Source organism: Thamnophis sirtalis, unplaced genomic scaffold, assembly GCF_051295495.1.
Source record: "Thamnophis sirtalis isolate CommonGarterSnake01/CBP01778 unplaced genomic scaffold, rThaSir2_p1.2 scaffold_9, whole genome shotgun sequence".
Classification (NCBI taxonomy): domain Eukaryota; kingdom Metazoa; phylum Chordata; class Lepidosauria; order Squamata; family Natricidae; genus Thamnophis; species Thamnophis sirtalis.
Window position 1 is genome coordinate 28,610,807 of NW_028261389.1, and position 16,098 is coordinate 28,626,904.

At 38.1% G+C, this 16,098-nt stretch overlaps 1 protein-coding gene across 2 annotated transcripts in view; it reads right to left on the reverse strand.

Annotated features, from left to right (window-relative positions):
* The window catches only part of ELFN2 (extracellular leucine rich repeat and fibronectin type III domain containing 2), a 162,405-nt gene that overhangs the window by 94,558 nt on the left and 51,749 nt on the right, over positions 1–16,098 (reverse strand). For both annotated transcript variants that reach the window (XM_087723158.1, XM_087723157.1), the window contains exon 2: positions 4,555–4,733. The gene's annotated coding sequence lies outside the window, so the exon portion shown is untranslated. The remainder of the gene's footprint in view (positions 1–4,554; positions 4,734–16,098) is intronic.

Consider the following 16,098-nt stretch of genomic DNA (forward strand, 5'->3'; position numbering starts at 1 on the left):
CAATTGGAAAGGTCAACAGCATGCAAGTGGAGTTTACCGCTGAGAAGCAAGCCCAGCATGAACAGTCTGCAGGAGAACTCAGTTGTGTTCTGCCATTATCTGCCAAATTGTTATTATTTATACCATCAGTGTGCTTGGTGATTTGTCAAAAAAGCAAGGAAAAAAAGCAGATAACTTGCTTGAAGCAGCTGAAATTCAAGCTTCGGGGTTTGGGAGACAGGAGATAGAATAAGAGGACAGGAGACAAGAACGGCAGCCAAGAATATGTTATGTCTTTATGCTTAGGAATTCACCTCAAGCCTGAGATCCTTTTTGTACCATGAAAGAGAAAAGTTCAAAGAATGGAAAATAGTAATTCCAGCCTGAACAAGATCCCTGACCATAATACTAATAATACTAATACTAATACTGATACTGATACTGATACTGATACTGATACTGATACTGATGCTGCTGCTGCTGCTGCTGATGATGATGATGATGCACCACACTGCATTTTGCCAGCATTATATTTATAGTTTTGCTTCAAAATAAGCAATTTCTGCTACTTTCCTGCCCAGGTTCGCCTGGTGCACCAATTGCGACCCTATCTGGACAGGGAGGCACTTCAGATAGTCACCCAAGACTGCACTATTGTAATGCGCTTTACATGGGGCTGCCCTTGAAAAGTGTTCGAAGACTTCAGCTAGTCCAAAATGCAGCCGAGCGAGCTATTGTGGGTGCACCTAGGTACACCCACATTACACCTATCCTCCGCGAGCTGCACTGGCTGCCCATTGGTCTCCGGACTCGCTTCAAGGTGCTAGTTGTTACTTATAAAGCCCTACATGGCACTGGACCTGGATACCTGAGAGACCGCCTCCTGCCAATTACCTCCCAAAAACCAATTCGATTGCACAGGCTTGGCCTTCTCTGGGTTCCATCTGCCAGCCAATGCCGGCTGGCGACCCCCCGGGGGAGAGCTTTCTCTGTTGCTGCTCCGGCCCTCTGGAACGAGCTCCCCGTGGAGATCCGGACCCTTACTACCCTCCCAGTCTTCCGTAAAGCTACTAAGTCCTGGATGTTCCGGCAGTCTGGGGGCTGTTAAAGCACCCAGCCCCGTCTTAATTGTGACTGTTGTGGATTTTAAAATTGTATTGTCTTATTTATTCCCTCCCATGTTTATTGTGAGCCGCCCAGAGTCCTTCGGGAGTGGGCGGCATACAAAACCAATAAACTCAAACTCAACTCAATGAGGACCCGGATTGTTGTTGGGGGCAATATGCTGACTCTGTAAACCACTTAGAGAGGGCTGAAAGCCCTATGAAGCGGTATATAAGTCTAACTGGTATTGCTATTACTATAACTCAAAGAACACAAATAGAAAGTAGAATAAGTGTCCTTCTCTGTGGACAACCTAACTCCATTCATACATTAAAGGTAAAGGTAATGGTTCCCCTCGCACATATGTGCTAGTCTATCCCAACCCTGGGGAGGGGGAGGTGCTCATCTCTGTTTCAAAGCCAAAGAGCCAGTGCTGTCCGAAGACGTCTCCATGGTCATGTGGCCAGATTGACTAAATGCCAAAGGTACACAGAGCGCTGTTATCTTCCCACCAAAGGTGTGTCCTATTTTTCTACTTGCATTTTTATGTGCTTTTGAACTGCTAGGTTGGCAGAAGCTGGGACAAGTAATAGGAGCTCACTCCATTATGCGGCACTAGGGATTCAAACTGACAACCTTTCTGATCGACAAGCTCAGCATCTTAGCCACTGTGCCACTGCGTCCCTAGTCATGCTTTATATCTTATTAAAATATAGGGTCACACAGAAGGAAAATGGGGTTGTATCTTAACCTAATCGAGTTGACTAGAGTGATCTGCAGGAGACTTATTTTTTTTTTAACTTATGTACATCTGGTATGTGAACTCAATCCAAGCATTCTTTATGCTTGGGAACCCTGATCAGGCAGGCTTCTCAGGCATGTGATTTTTACTTTTTTTGGAGAAACACATATAGAAGTCTACTGAAGATGTTTTTCAATGTGCCTTGGCCAGATACTTCAGCAACAGGGCCATGCATGAAGGATACTGGTCCTGGATACATGAAATTCTTACAGCTATTCCTGATTTTTTTCCCCCTGACAAATGCCTGAATGGAGGTAAGAACAGAACAATCTACTCCACTGCTAACATCTAATCAAGCCTTGAAATATTCAGTATGCCTTTATTTATTGATTTTAAAGTTCTACAGCCACACTCTAAGCATTAGTCACAGTGTGTGCACAAGACAAAAACTTGGGAGTAATTATTATTTTGCAAACACTGAATGGAGGGTCCTTATGGATAGCAGCAAATTTTCATTCTCCAACAGTTTAAAAGTGTGGATAGGAGTATTTTGAAGGGGACGGATTCAAAGGTTACAAGTTCTATTTTATATTTTTACCTAAGTGCCTTTCCCTATCTTGATTTTTTTTTAAAAAAGTTATTGGGTGGGTGAAAAGTAAAACATCAATCTGCTAGGAAAGAGGCAGATGAACTTGCTGCTCAGCAACCATCCTCTGCCAATCTGGCAATGTATTTATTAATTGATAGTATACTAGTAATTTTATAAGCTTGTTTATAAAAGTTCCTGAACCAACTGCCTATTTTACTCCATGAGCCTCAAATCCTGGGAATTTAGCATAAATGCAGAGACATTCAGATGAATTACAAGACATAGTTTTTCAAACTTTTGAGAGGTAGGAGAATGTTCAATTATTGCTCTTGATTAATACAGCTTTTCTCATCTGGTGGTCCATCAGAATGGAACTGAAGCCAGTAGTGAATACACTTTTGTTTTCTTTCTCCATCAATCTCTTTCTTCTCATCCAGGTCAGAAACAAATTGCTTCTGTGCCTACTGCTGAGAATGGCATAGATAGAACTGCTTCAGCTGGAGAACGTTCTTCCTATAAATATCCTACAATTCCATCAGAATCACACCAATGTTGAATAAGGGACTTGAGCCAAACTGTACCATGTGATCATTAAGTCACACAATTGGGTCTTAAGATCCTGCACAAGACTGCACAGCAAAAACATGAGATAAAAACTTAGAAAGCTACTAAAGTAGGTAGACCTATGGAGTAATTCATTATAAGGCAGCAGCATCTGACTTTCACGGCATATATAAGTCACATTTTTTTCTAAAGATCTTAAGGTTTTACTACATTAGCTAACCCCAAAAATTTGAAGCATTGTGTAAGATGTAGATCTGCATTGAAAAATCAGGAATTGATTCAAACATATCATTCATCTCTAGGAAAACTTGAGGATATCAAATTTACATAAACAGATTAATTCAAAACACATTTTACATTTATGTCAGTGACCTGTGATCCACTCCCCAGAGATCCAAATGGATTCAACCGTGCTATTCCATTAAATGAGCCTTGAAAATCTGGTTCTGTGTTAGATCAGGCTATGGATCTACCTGGAATGGGTTATATTTTGTATGTTTCTGATAGGTTTGTTCATCCTGGCAACAGCTATCTATTATTTAATTATTTTATTAAACTAATGCAACAGGCTTGATTTATTTATTTATTTTTAACCAACCTGCCAATTGGAGTAAATATGAGTTGGGCAACCATATAAATTTAAAGTATAAACCAATATAAATTTTGCTTCCAGTGCCAACAATTAATGTTACAAACTAATGTGTCAACAAGATCAACAACAAAGCACTGCTACGGCAACGATCTCAGTTTATATGGCTAAGTATCACCTAACAAATCTAAACCTCACATTAATTTGGATGGTAAAGCATATCCAGATAGCTGGGTCTTGAGAACTCCAGCTTTGTCTTTCAAAGGTGATTCTCAAGCACATATTAAACTTCTGATTGTTTATACCAGTGGTTCTCAACCTGTGGGTCGGGGCCCCTTTGGGGGTCGAATGACCCTTTCACAGGGGTCACCTAAGACCATCGGAAAACACATATTTTCAATAGTCTTCGGAACCGAGACACCAATTTTATGGTTGGGGGTCACCACAGCATGAGGAACTGTATTAAAGGGTCGCGGCACTGGGAAGGTTGAGAACCACTGGTTTATACCTCCAGATACATGAATAGGACATCACTCATGAACTGCCAAGGCCTGCACCTAATAAAGGGTATTTTAAGTGGCCTGCTGTCCTTCTCCAAATGCACTGCAGACTTACACAGCATAATGAACATGTGTCCCCTCTTTCCTTATCAAACACAAAACAAAATGCTGCTTGATTGAGAAAGTCGGAAGGGGTGTGTGCTCCGCAGGGGTGAAGAGTAGGGCATAGAAGGCCAGATGTAGACAAGAAGGAAGGAAGAGAAAAGATAGATCTCTGGATTGCATGTAGATTGTATGTCCTCTCCCCTGTACATCACAGCTCCATGCAAAAGCTGCTAAGGAAGACTGGAAAGCAACCCCTGGATGAAGCACCCTTTCAGCAGGCAATATGTAAAGAGTAAGATCCCCCTCCAATGTGCCTTTGCATGGAAAGCAAACAGGAAAAGGAAAAGGAGAGGGAAAATCCAAAAAGAGAAGATTCTCTTACCTCAAATGCCGTGCTTTGAACATCAAATTGTGAAAAGGCTATGCCAGGTAAATCCGTGTTCCTTCTGAGCTTTGGAAGAGAAGGATATTTAATCACATTTAGGTACGATCTGTGACTTGTTGATCTGGCTCTTTGATGGCCCGGTGCTCCAATGGATTCATTGCTGAGCTCTTCGTCTCCTGCAAGAGAGGAAAGGGGGAAGAAAAAGCCTGAGAGTTGGAGGATATATTCACTTCTTTCTTAGGTTTCCAATGGCAACAGGATATGCCACAAATGAATAGTGAGTGCATTTGAATGCATGTATGTGTGTGAGAGAGAAGCGGAGGGGAGGCGAGAGAATGAGAGAGGGGCACACAGCTGCTGAATCCACAGGCAGTGTAACCTAGCAGGGTATCATGGAAAGAGACAAGGAATGCAAGAAACAGAAAGACCTAGAGAAGCCAAAGAGATGAAGCTTACAAAGAGTTCACAGTACAGCACATTTGGAAAAATTATTACTCCCTACCTTGCATTCCTTTTAAGTAGGAGGACATCTAGTTAATCTCTATTCTTTATTATTACATTCAGCCACAATGAATTATTCCCAGCCATTTCCACAGCTGTGGAAGCAGAGCTTAAAATTGTCCAGTTAGCTTCATATCAGATAGCAGGCCAATCTGCAAAGTGAAGCCAAAATATCTATTTGGCAGATTTTATTTTGTTAAAATCAAGAACTACAGCATTGCATGGTTCTTTTCCTTGTTATTCTCGGTGCTTAGCTGATCCCTGAATGAGTCTTCCCTTTTGGTCAGTGTCAAATCGAGGATAGTAGATCTTTCTGTGCTTTCCTTCATCCTCTGAAGGAAAAAGTTGTCAGCAAAACAAATCAAGAAATTCCTAGAAAGATCGTATTGTGAGAGTTTGTTTCCTAACATATGGTAGGTTAATTAAACCCTTCAACACCGTTACTACACGATTCTTTGAAAGAGAAAAGGGTTGCTTTTGGAAAGATCATCTGGATCTTCTCCTTAGCTATGGAAACAATCGTAGGTAAAGGTTCTCCTCGCACATATGTGCTAGTTGTTCCTGACTCTAGGGGGCAGTGCTCATCTCTGTTTCAAAGCTGAAGAGCCAGTGCTTTCGGAAGACATTTCTGTGGTCATGTGGCTGGCATGAGTAACCGCCAAAGGCGCACAGAACGCTGTTACCGTCTCACCAGGTGGTTCCTATTTTTCTACTTGCATTTCTACATGCTTTCGAACTGCTAGGTTGGCAGAAGTGGAAGCAATCATAGACAGCAACAATAGTACTGTTTTGTTGGGTTTTCAACTTATTTTAACATAGATGGCTTCTATATAAATGTTGCCAAGCTCTTTCACTTGAAAGTCTATGCAACTATAATTACTAACAGAAAGAAATATATGTAGCTCCTGGTTACATATATGCACTGGTGATGTTACCTGGTTGAGTAATGAAACATCTGCAAGCAAACAACCACACTCAAAGAAAACCAAAGAATCCAGAGGTATGCTTACTGTTACTGCAAAGTAAAATCCCACATCCCTTTCTATTGCATCTATTTCTTTTGAACAAATTACATTTTTCAATTGCTTTATCTAACCAACAGGGTTCATCCCATACTATTATATTAAATTTCCATTGTTGTAGGAAGATTTGTTTTATTTCCCACATTGTAAGTGTTATATAATAAATCACAAAAACTGTGAACTTTCTGAACTAGTGTTTTTCCTTTTTATTAGGTTTTCCTTTTCCTATTTATTAAGTTTATTATCTATTTTATTCATGAGCTCAAGATGGGATACTCCCATCTCCTATTTTCCACCCCAAGGCAAACATATAAGGTAGGTTGGGCTAAGAGAGTCCAAAGTTTGTCCAAAGTTACCTCATGAGCTTCTATGACTTAGAATGGGTCATTGTGTCAAGGTCTCTCAGAGTGTCATTTTTATAGAGATAAACATATCCTATTACATCAACATTCCCATGTATTTATTTATTTATTTATTTATTTATTTATTTCCTCTCTCCCCCCTTTCTCATTTGTTCATTCATCCATCCATCCATCCATCCATTATTAGCAACTGCAACCAAACAACTCTTGAAAGATTAATCATTCAATACATTAAAGTGTCCACAATATATAATATTAATTATACAAAAATAAAAGTGAAAAACTAGACAACAAAATCCAGTAAAAATAATTGTTGTAAGGTCTTTATGTTCCAGGTAAGGCTACAACAGCTGCACTAGTTAAAGCTGGAGGAAACCTGTCCCCCAGCTGTGAGTCCAGGAGAACCCCAAGTTGTGACCTTACTGTTTCATGAACAATGTCTCACCTCATTTCCTCCCATTAAAAAACCTACTGGAGATAAAAGCCATGATGGACATACAATCACTCCTTTCTGTTTGGATTCAGCTTTAGCCTGTTTACAATGCCCAAGCAATGAAATCTTATCTCAGAGTTTTCATTCTCAACATCAAAGAGGTTCATTTTAAAGTTCTCCTGATCAAACTCACTATGCTTCAGCCAGATATACTGTATGTTTGCCAATTATGTTGAACTGAAATACATTATATGCCCAACATTTATTCTGAAAATTTACACAGCTCTTCATCTTAAATTCATAACTCTAGATAGTAAACAGTCCAAACAAAAATAATGTAAAAACCCATAGCCAATTAAAATAATATAATGCAAGAAAAACAAATAGCCAAGATACTACCTACCAATTCCATAAAAATAAACAAAATGAATGTATATTGAGCCATCCTAACGTTCTGATTCTCCCCTTAAGAACAGAACCAAGTTTTAACAGTCTTTCAGAAGGCCAAGAAAGTGGGGGCCATCCTACTCTCAGGGGAGAGGAGCTTTTCTGAAGTCCAAACATTGTAACAGAGGAGACACATCAGGATTCTGCAAGATGGCACTGTTTGGAATAAAAGGGACCCCAAAGGGGACCTACCAAATTCAATGCAGTGGAACCCATGGAAAACAATTCTATAGGTACCTGGGTCCCATTTGCTACAGGCTTCCAATGCAGCTCATATGACAAGGGTTTTGCATAGGTAAACATTGCAACTAGATACTCTTTGATTTAAAATTAGCTTTTATTTTAAGAAGATTTTACCTAATTTTAAAAACTTTTAAAAACATAAAAGAAAAAGTATGAAATGGAAATATAAGAGGGCAAAAAATGTGAAAGATAACAAAAAAGAAAGAAAGGGATACCAAAAGAATGACTTCCACCTTTCTTTGCAGCAGTTACAAGCATAGTAATTACTATCTCCACCCTGCCAAATTAATATCATGGTTCCCTTCTTCCTGTGAACATACCTGGTAAAGCAATAAATTCCCAAATCTCCATTTGATTTTTAATATTTTTCAATAAAAAAATCCATACAGGGTCTATGTCTTTTATAAAAGTAATTATAGTTCCCTCCTTAACCAAACAAGTTAATTTAGTCATTTCTGCAAACTCAGCCATATTCATGATCCATTTCTCCATTATGGATCTTTCTGTATTCTTCCATCTTGGCAACTCTGATCATCCAGGTAATTCAAACCATGGCCCCAAAACTCAAATCAGCACTATCTGCACAATTAATAACAAACTTGCAGCATTCTTTCCCTTTCCAATCCTCTTTCATGGACTGGAAGGATGTAGGAGATCATTAATGCCCTCACTAGTTTTTTTTCAAATCTTGAGCTATTGGAAAGTGACATGGTCATATCTAGTCTTTGCAGTATCTCTGTCCCCAAATAGCATAGCAGAAGGAACACTTGATCATCAGAATTGCTATGTGATACCCCTGATCTGTGCCTCTGACGTACAGCATGTTTTATGAGTAACAGGTCCAGGAAGCAAATCTTTGTTTCAATGTCTCATAAGAGTATATCACAGATCCCACAATTTTTATCTTTGCCTTATTGCAAGGTCCTCTGCCTTTTATATAGGAACCCTCTATCTCCTGTTCCATTTATCTTTTTCGTCCTCCTGAAGGGCTGTTTCATTAGCAAAGGTCAAAAAACTGTTTCAAAGTTCCAGCACCCAGAATATTTTTCATAGTACTTGCTTCTGATTGTGGCTCTCATCTTATCAGCTTGCTCTCTTGTTTAATTCCCTTCCTTAAGAGAACTGCTTCTTCTGTCATTTCCTTTTATAGTGCCTCTTCTCTTGAGCTGATAAATCTTTAACTTCTTTTACCTGAAGTGTGGTCACTTGCTACTCCAATCTTCTGAATTTTCTTTCAAGACCCACTACAAGTTTACACTTGCTGAAAATATATGTCAAATTGTTCTCCGCCAGGAAAATAAACAAACATACCACAAGCGTTACAATTCACAGGTCTAGATGCTGTCTGTTCATCTTCACCTATGTTTCTCAAAGTATCAACAAATTATCAGGATAGGCAACTACATACCTATCCAATTAGAGTAAAAAATGTGCTAGGGCATCTCTCTTAAACCCCCTTACCAATTTTCTGGGAAAACGATTCTCTCTGGAGGACCATCCAACTTTCCAAGGGGATGCTATGTTTTGATAAAGGTTTATGAGAAGCATTCCTTCAAAGCTACTTTATACGTAGATCTAATTCTGAAATGAAGCAACCATATTGTTTCAATCTGCATCACTTTCGAAGCTTGAATGAATGGAAGAGGCTTTCAGTTAAGTATTCAAAATGCTAGTAAAAACTTCTGAGTGTAAGCAATTTGTGCAGAGAAGCTTCTTCTTTTTTTCATCTTCATGGCAGATGAAATACCATGTCAAGTCAACTTGTATTGCTTTTTTTCCTGGACAAAAACACCTTACCTCTGCCACAAAATGCCCTGGATTACTTTGGAGTAATACTAGCTCTTTAATTAATTCCCTTCTAAAGACTGCTCAGAGCTTTACAATGTTTTGTAATCCTGAAAAGAAAAGGCTGAACAAATAAAACAGAACAACACATTGTACAAAGGAAATTGAGCAAAGCGGTGGGAAACAATGCATAGAACCTACACATTACAAATCAAAAGATCTAAAATCACCCAAGTATGATAACTATAAAACCAGAGCAAATCAGATCCTGGTGCTACCTGGTTTGTCCTTGGAACTGGGATTGCATTCCCAATTTGGCTCAAGATTTGCACGGTCTCAATAGTCTGATAAAAACCACGAGGCCAAAAATGCTGTTGGAAGGTAAGTAAAACTGGCGCCCTTCCTTTGTTCCCTAAAAGGAGACTGGCAGGCAGGCCTAGGAAATCTTGTAATATAAGAGCTCTTCCTTCAATTACAGTGCCTTCGCTAAGCAAAATGCTGAAAACTTTTAAAAACATTTTATTAAAAGAGAAACAAAGATGACCATCCCAAGTAGGCATCATCCAAGGATGAGCTTACATCCTCTCAACCTCCTCATTTACAAGGCTAATTTGGGGGTTTTAACAAAGCAATGGCAGATCTAGCTGAAATTTATTTGCAACACGATGACTCACAAGAGCGTTTGAGAGTTGTAAAGCAAATATGAACATTTATTGGCAATATCATTTGCTTATGCCTGGAGGGTAAGTCATTAACCAAACTAGAAAATGAACTCCTATTACATAATAGTATTTTTAATGTACAGTATGTTTTGTATTTCATTAAAAATTGCCATTTTAATTTTGTATTGGTTTACAATCTTGTCATGCGTTCTTTACAGCAAGAGCTACTTAAACAACAGTTAGAAATTGAGATAATACAGAAATTGATTGGGGTGATCGAATATTAGACTCTTATGAATTTTTAGTCAGAGTAGAAAGATCTAGTGATGTGTTTGGTGGAAAATATTTCTTGATTGCCAATCTTTCTCTATAGCATCTTATCTTATTGTGATAATATCAATCATGCTAGTAATTACTGGAGGAATGGGACAACTTCATGGGGTATGTTCCCCACTGAAATAACAAAGTAAATAGCAACTTTGCACATATTTTGTTGAGTATAATCTGAAGCTGAAAAAATATGTTTCTACAAGCTTTCTACCCATCATTGTTGGTGGATTATGTTGGTGTTTTCCATCTCCTGTTGTCACTTTAAAAATGATTTTTTTTAAGGAAAAGAACCAAAGAAGTATTGTACTCACAAAACATGGCATATGCTTATTTGTATCTTCCTATTTAAGCCAAAGGGAAGAATAAGCTATTCTTAATTTCCCCATTATTTCCCCATAAATGACTTATAGTATCTTCATAGTATTAATCAATCATTGATGAAGACCAGAATCAAAAGTGTGGAAAGTATTTATTCCCCTTTAGTTTGTACTGATAAGACCACACACGGAGGACTGTGTACGGCTCTGAGCACTCCATTTCCAAAAGGATTTTGACAATTGAGATACAGGGATTTGGGGCTGAAGGAACTTGGGTTGTTCAAACTGGAGAAACAAGGAAGGGAAACACAGTAACACTCTTCGGGTACATAAAAGAGTTCGCCCAAGGAAAAAGGTAAGGAATTATTTCCTATGGCCACAAAAACTAAGACCAGAAATAATGGGTATTAGTTGAAGCTACCTAGATTTTATTTACGTATAAAGAAAATTTCCTGGCAGCAAAAAATTGCAAATTTGGAATAGGCTTGTCTATAGAAGTTTTGGGTTCTTTTCAAAATGTTCTGATGCTGAAAATGAAAGAAATTGACTAATCTTGAGTCACCGGAATAAACTGTGCGCAAATTAAAATATCCTACCATTCTCACCAAATTAAATCATCCAGGGAAGAGGAGGGGAGGGAAAACCTTTTTCCCCCTCTCTCTCTTTTCCTCTTACTATTCAACACCTCATTAATGAGTGTCCAAATACTGAAGCACGTACTTGGTGTGTGTGTATATTTTCAAGTTTGCTAAATTCCCCAAAGAAAGTTTTTTAAAAATGGCTCACTTGATCCAGCTAGTTAGGAAAGAACAAGAATTTGTGCACAGTTGAGCAACAGTTCTCTTTTGATTTGCTTTTTTTAAAATCCCAAAGGAAGCTCATCACATCCAGAGGAGATTTAGAAAATCTCAATAAACTAAGCCTTTCTTTCTCTTTCTCTCCCCTTTTCTTCATTGAAATGAAGCTTCGAACACATACAAATGAATATAGACTGTTGAAAGAAATGTCCTTAAAGAAATGTCCTTCTGGGTTGGGCTCCAAGTGGGGAAAAAGACACTGGAGACATGGAGGCTGCTTGGAAAGATGGTTTAATGGTGCACAGGATCACATGACTTGAGTCCTGAACAGAAAAGGTGATCACATGCTTCAATGTTGGTGGAGAAGAAGAGAAGGAAGGACGGAGATGCTGAGTCCCTGGTTTTATGCCCTCTCTGGCCTTTGATCTTGATCTTGTATTCTGATTGGTTGTCAGACTCCCATGGGGCCATGCGGGGGCAACTCTCCAGGCTTGTTTTGAATCCAGGTTTGGTTGAGTTCTCAGATGCAATGTGGTGAGTTGGGTAAAGGGTCAATATTATCATGCCTTAATCCTATCTCCCTGGAGCTGAAGTGGAGAACTCTTTATTGTGTAAAGGGATTGGATTGGCCTTCTTAATGGCCCATTGACAAAGTGGGTGGAGGCAGGAAGCTACAGGGAGCTATTCTCAAGTTAAAACATGTTTCTTCCTTTTCACATCCAGGGAAATATAATATTCTGCTTTTTCAATATTTCCTAGGATATTTCATTTTTCTGGGAGAGGGCTGGATGATAACCTTCCACAAGACAAAGCAGGTAACTCCTTTTCTAACTGATCCAGGAACTAAGAAATACCTTTTTGATATGTTCTTTTCTTAATTTTCCCCTCCACAAAGTGACTCTGTCCAGTGTTTGATCCAATGCCATCTGCAAATAAGCAGCAACATTAAAATGACATGTGTATCATCCCATCATCACACAAATGGCCTGATTACATAATGACGTCGGATGAAAGGATACATATCACATTATCTGCAGGGTGATATCACAATTCACAGATTATCATTTACCCCTCACCCACAGGTAAACTGATCCAAATGGAATCAGAGGTGTAGAAGGCCCTAGTTCTTTACACTAACATAGCAATAGCAATAGCAGTTAGACTTATATACCGCTTCATAGGGCTTTCAGCCCTCTCTAAGCGGTTTACAGAGTCAGCATATTGCCCCCAACAACAATCCGGGTCCTCATTTTACCCACCTCGGAAGGATTTGAAGGAGATTTGAACAGCCGAACTGCAGAACTGCAGTCAGCTGAAGTAGCCTGCAGTGCTGCATTTAACCACTGTGCCACCTCGGCTCTTGATACAAAACTCTTTACTTGAAATAGCTCGGAGGCTATTTAATAAACTATTTACCACCCACCTCCTTACCTAGAGATATCAGTGCAAACACTGAACATGGAAGCAGAAAATCATAAGCTGACTATTTTCAATCTCTTTGGAAAATGTTGAACACAAAGAATAATCATCCGCAATTCATTACTGTTGAAATGGTGACAGGAGCCAGGTCAACATTACACTGAGACTAAAAGGGATTAATTTGCATTCATGAGTAAGGAGGGGTAAAGAAAGTTAGCCTGGTGCTATTCTTTAATAAACATGTCTATTCCAACATTTCTCCTTCATTGTTCTGGATGGTCCAACTTCATTAAGGATGCAGATGGAAATAATTTCTGGTACACAATCTATGTGATGATTCTGGATCAAATGAATTTTCAACAGAAAAGGCGACATAGCTCAGGATTAAACTATGGAGTCCTTGGTGCTCTCTCAGCTTGATTGTCTGCTTGCAGACATTTCATTACCCAACTAGGTAGTATCATCAGTGCTGTTCTAGTGAAAGACATACTCAAAGGTCTAGAAATGGTCAATCTTTTAAAAAATTTATTTAACCCAATGATGCTTTGTAGATGCATCTCTGGGTGGTCTGTTCTACACTCTTGCTTTCTCCTATCTGCCTAATATTTCCTACTCCACAATAATTTCTGGACTGCACATCTGAAAAATGAGCATTCTCACTGAAACAAAATTCTCTCTATTTCTCTTCTTTTGGCAATATATATGCATAACTTACAGGCTAAGAAGAATCTGAGATTCTACCCTATGCAATATGAAGTTGGCTGATGACTGCATCCAGGATGTGATTCGAAATCCTTAACACAATGAGGAAAGGAATAAATTCTTCATTATTAGGCAGATGGTTGGGAGGAAGAACTCAAAGCAGTTTACGTATTAAAAGTGAGAGAAAAGCAAAGGGAGATTTATAAGAGGTGATCTTATGCAAAGCTTTTTTTTTTTTTGCTAACAAAAATTGTTCAAAGACCATGCTAGGAGTTCAGTAAATCATATTTGCATATTGCATGAGTAGATAAATACATACGTGAAAGCAATCCATTTCAACTCCCCAAAGGGGTTGCATAAGTACAGGTAGATCTCAATTACTGTGGTTAATGAAACCCACAAAATGGTCACATTATTCAAATTAGCACTATTTGAAGTGTATTTCTATGGAAAATATGGTAATTGGTTCCAGCTCAAAAGAAACAGGCAATGAAAAAGGCAAACCATAGATTTTTATTATCTATTTTAATGAAATATTACACTTAAGGATAAAAATATAATTTAAATGTATGATTAACAAACTCACAGAGTAGTTAAGGGAAAGTAAAATAAAATTTTAAAAACCCTCTAAATATCATTCCTAAAGGTAAGCTTACACTGACAAAAGCATCTTTATTTAAAATCCATACTTTCCTCTGGTGGAATCTTCCTTTTCTCCATTTTGCATGTCTGAAAATTAACAGTATCTAAAACCTCAACTGCAACTACACATGCAATAGCCTCAATGGATATGTGCTAGATTCACATTAACTGGGATTGATTGATTAATTAATTAATTTGGGATTGCATTCAATACAATCTGGCATCCAATATAAGTTCACACTAAATCCAATATTGCATTATTTGAACATGTAAGTAATCAAGATCTATCTGTTTAAGAGAAATACTAGATACAGTTTTGAATTCCACATGAAATTATTTAGCAAATCTTGCTTTAAAACACTGCAATGGTCCTACCCAAAGATATACTTGAAAGGGCATGGTAACTTTAGCAGGTACAATCCTCATCAGACAGTTTATATCTAATCTCCACTGGCCAATTGTCCTTACAATTTGGGAAGCAACACTGACGGGAGGCAATTTCCAGAGTTTCAGACACAGATCCTTCCTGCTTCTCAACCCTTTAAATAAAGATGCCAAAGATTGCACATTGGACTTTTTACAGGTCATGAATGACATGTTCTCTACAATTGAACTATGCTCTATTTCTCAAAGATCAATGTGGGTGAGACCAATATGCTTGATTAGTACTGACAATGAGATTCTCAAGGAAACATGGAAAAATCATCCTTAGATGTATAATATATGATGTGACTTAAGGATATTTTGCTATCAACCAGGGAAACATATTTAGCATTACAAAGGATTCGTGGAATGGCTTGTGCTGAACAGAGGGATCCCAAGAAGCATTTAACAATGCATGCCTTTTATAACTTAGAAGCAATAATACACAGGTGTTTATAGATTTGCCACAGATGCAGATAAATGACTGGAAAGCTAGGAAGAACAGCTTGATTACATATTGTGTGATCATTATATAGCTGTTGCAACATTTTAGTGGAGCATCAATCCACAAAATATATATATAAGAACACATATTAAGCCAATCAATCAATCAGCAGAAACAATTTTCCTATAGGAAACAACTATTCATTCAATTTCCTATAAAAGCAGAGACAATGGAATTGTTTACAATTCTAAAAAATTCTAAAAAATCCTATTTCATAGGAAAACAATAACAGATATCTTTTTTTATTGGTTGCAACTGAAAACCAAAAGCTTTAAAGAGTGTAAGGAATCCTTCCTATTCAGGAAGCAGACTATATCAATTCATGTTTATTCGTGTGTCTGCTTTGAAAAGCAAAATGAAATTCAGAAAAAGGATGAAATACATTTCAATCATGTAAAGCTTAATATATTTTAATCGGCACAAAAAGACATGAATTGGATACATTCATGTTAGAATGAAGACCACATGAACACCCAAATGTTTCTTCAGCCATAATCTCTGGTAAGTCATCATTTACAAACAGAAATTCTCCAGATATGCCAGGACTTTTAAGCAACATATTACAAACCTTTGGAAGAACCCAACCTCAATTTCTTCCAGAACATTTATAAAGTTTCATATAGCTTTCAACGTTATTCTTCTAAGCCAAGGTTGTCAAATTCGCCGCGTCATGTTGCTGTCACTTGATGTTTCACGACGTTTTGCCCATGTACATGATGCATCCGGCCCAAAGCTTCCAGTTTGATACCCCTGTTCTAAGCCTATTTTACTAGTTGTGGTGTTGCCAACAGTCTTGCCATCATTATAATCTGTACTACCTAATATTACCAGTTGGACACCATGGTTTTCAAACTGCATCAACTTTCACTTGGTAACAGCAATACCAAATTTCATTAAAAGCATAGACTGGCTTTTGTGACTGACAATATTTCCTTCTTATCATCTTTATGG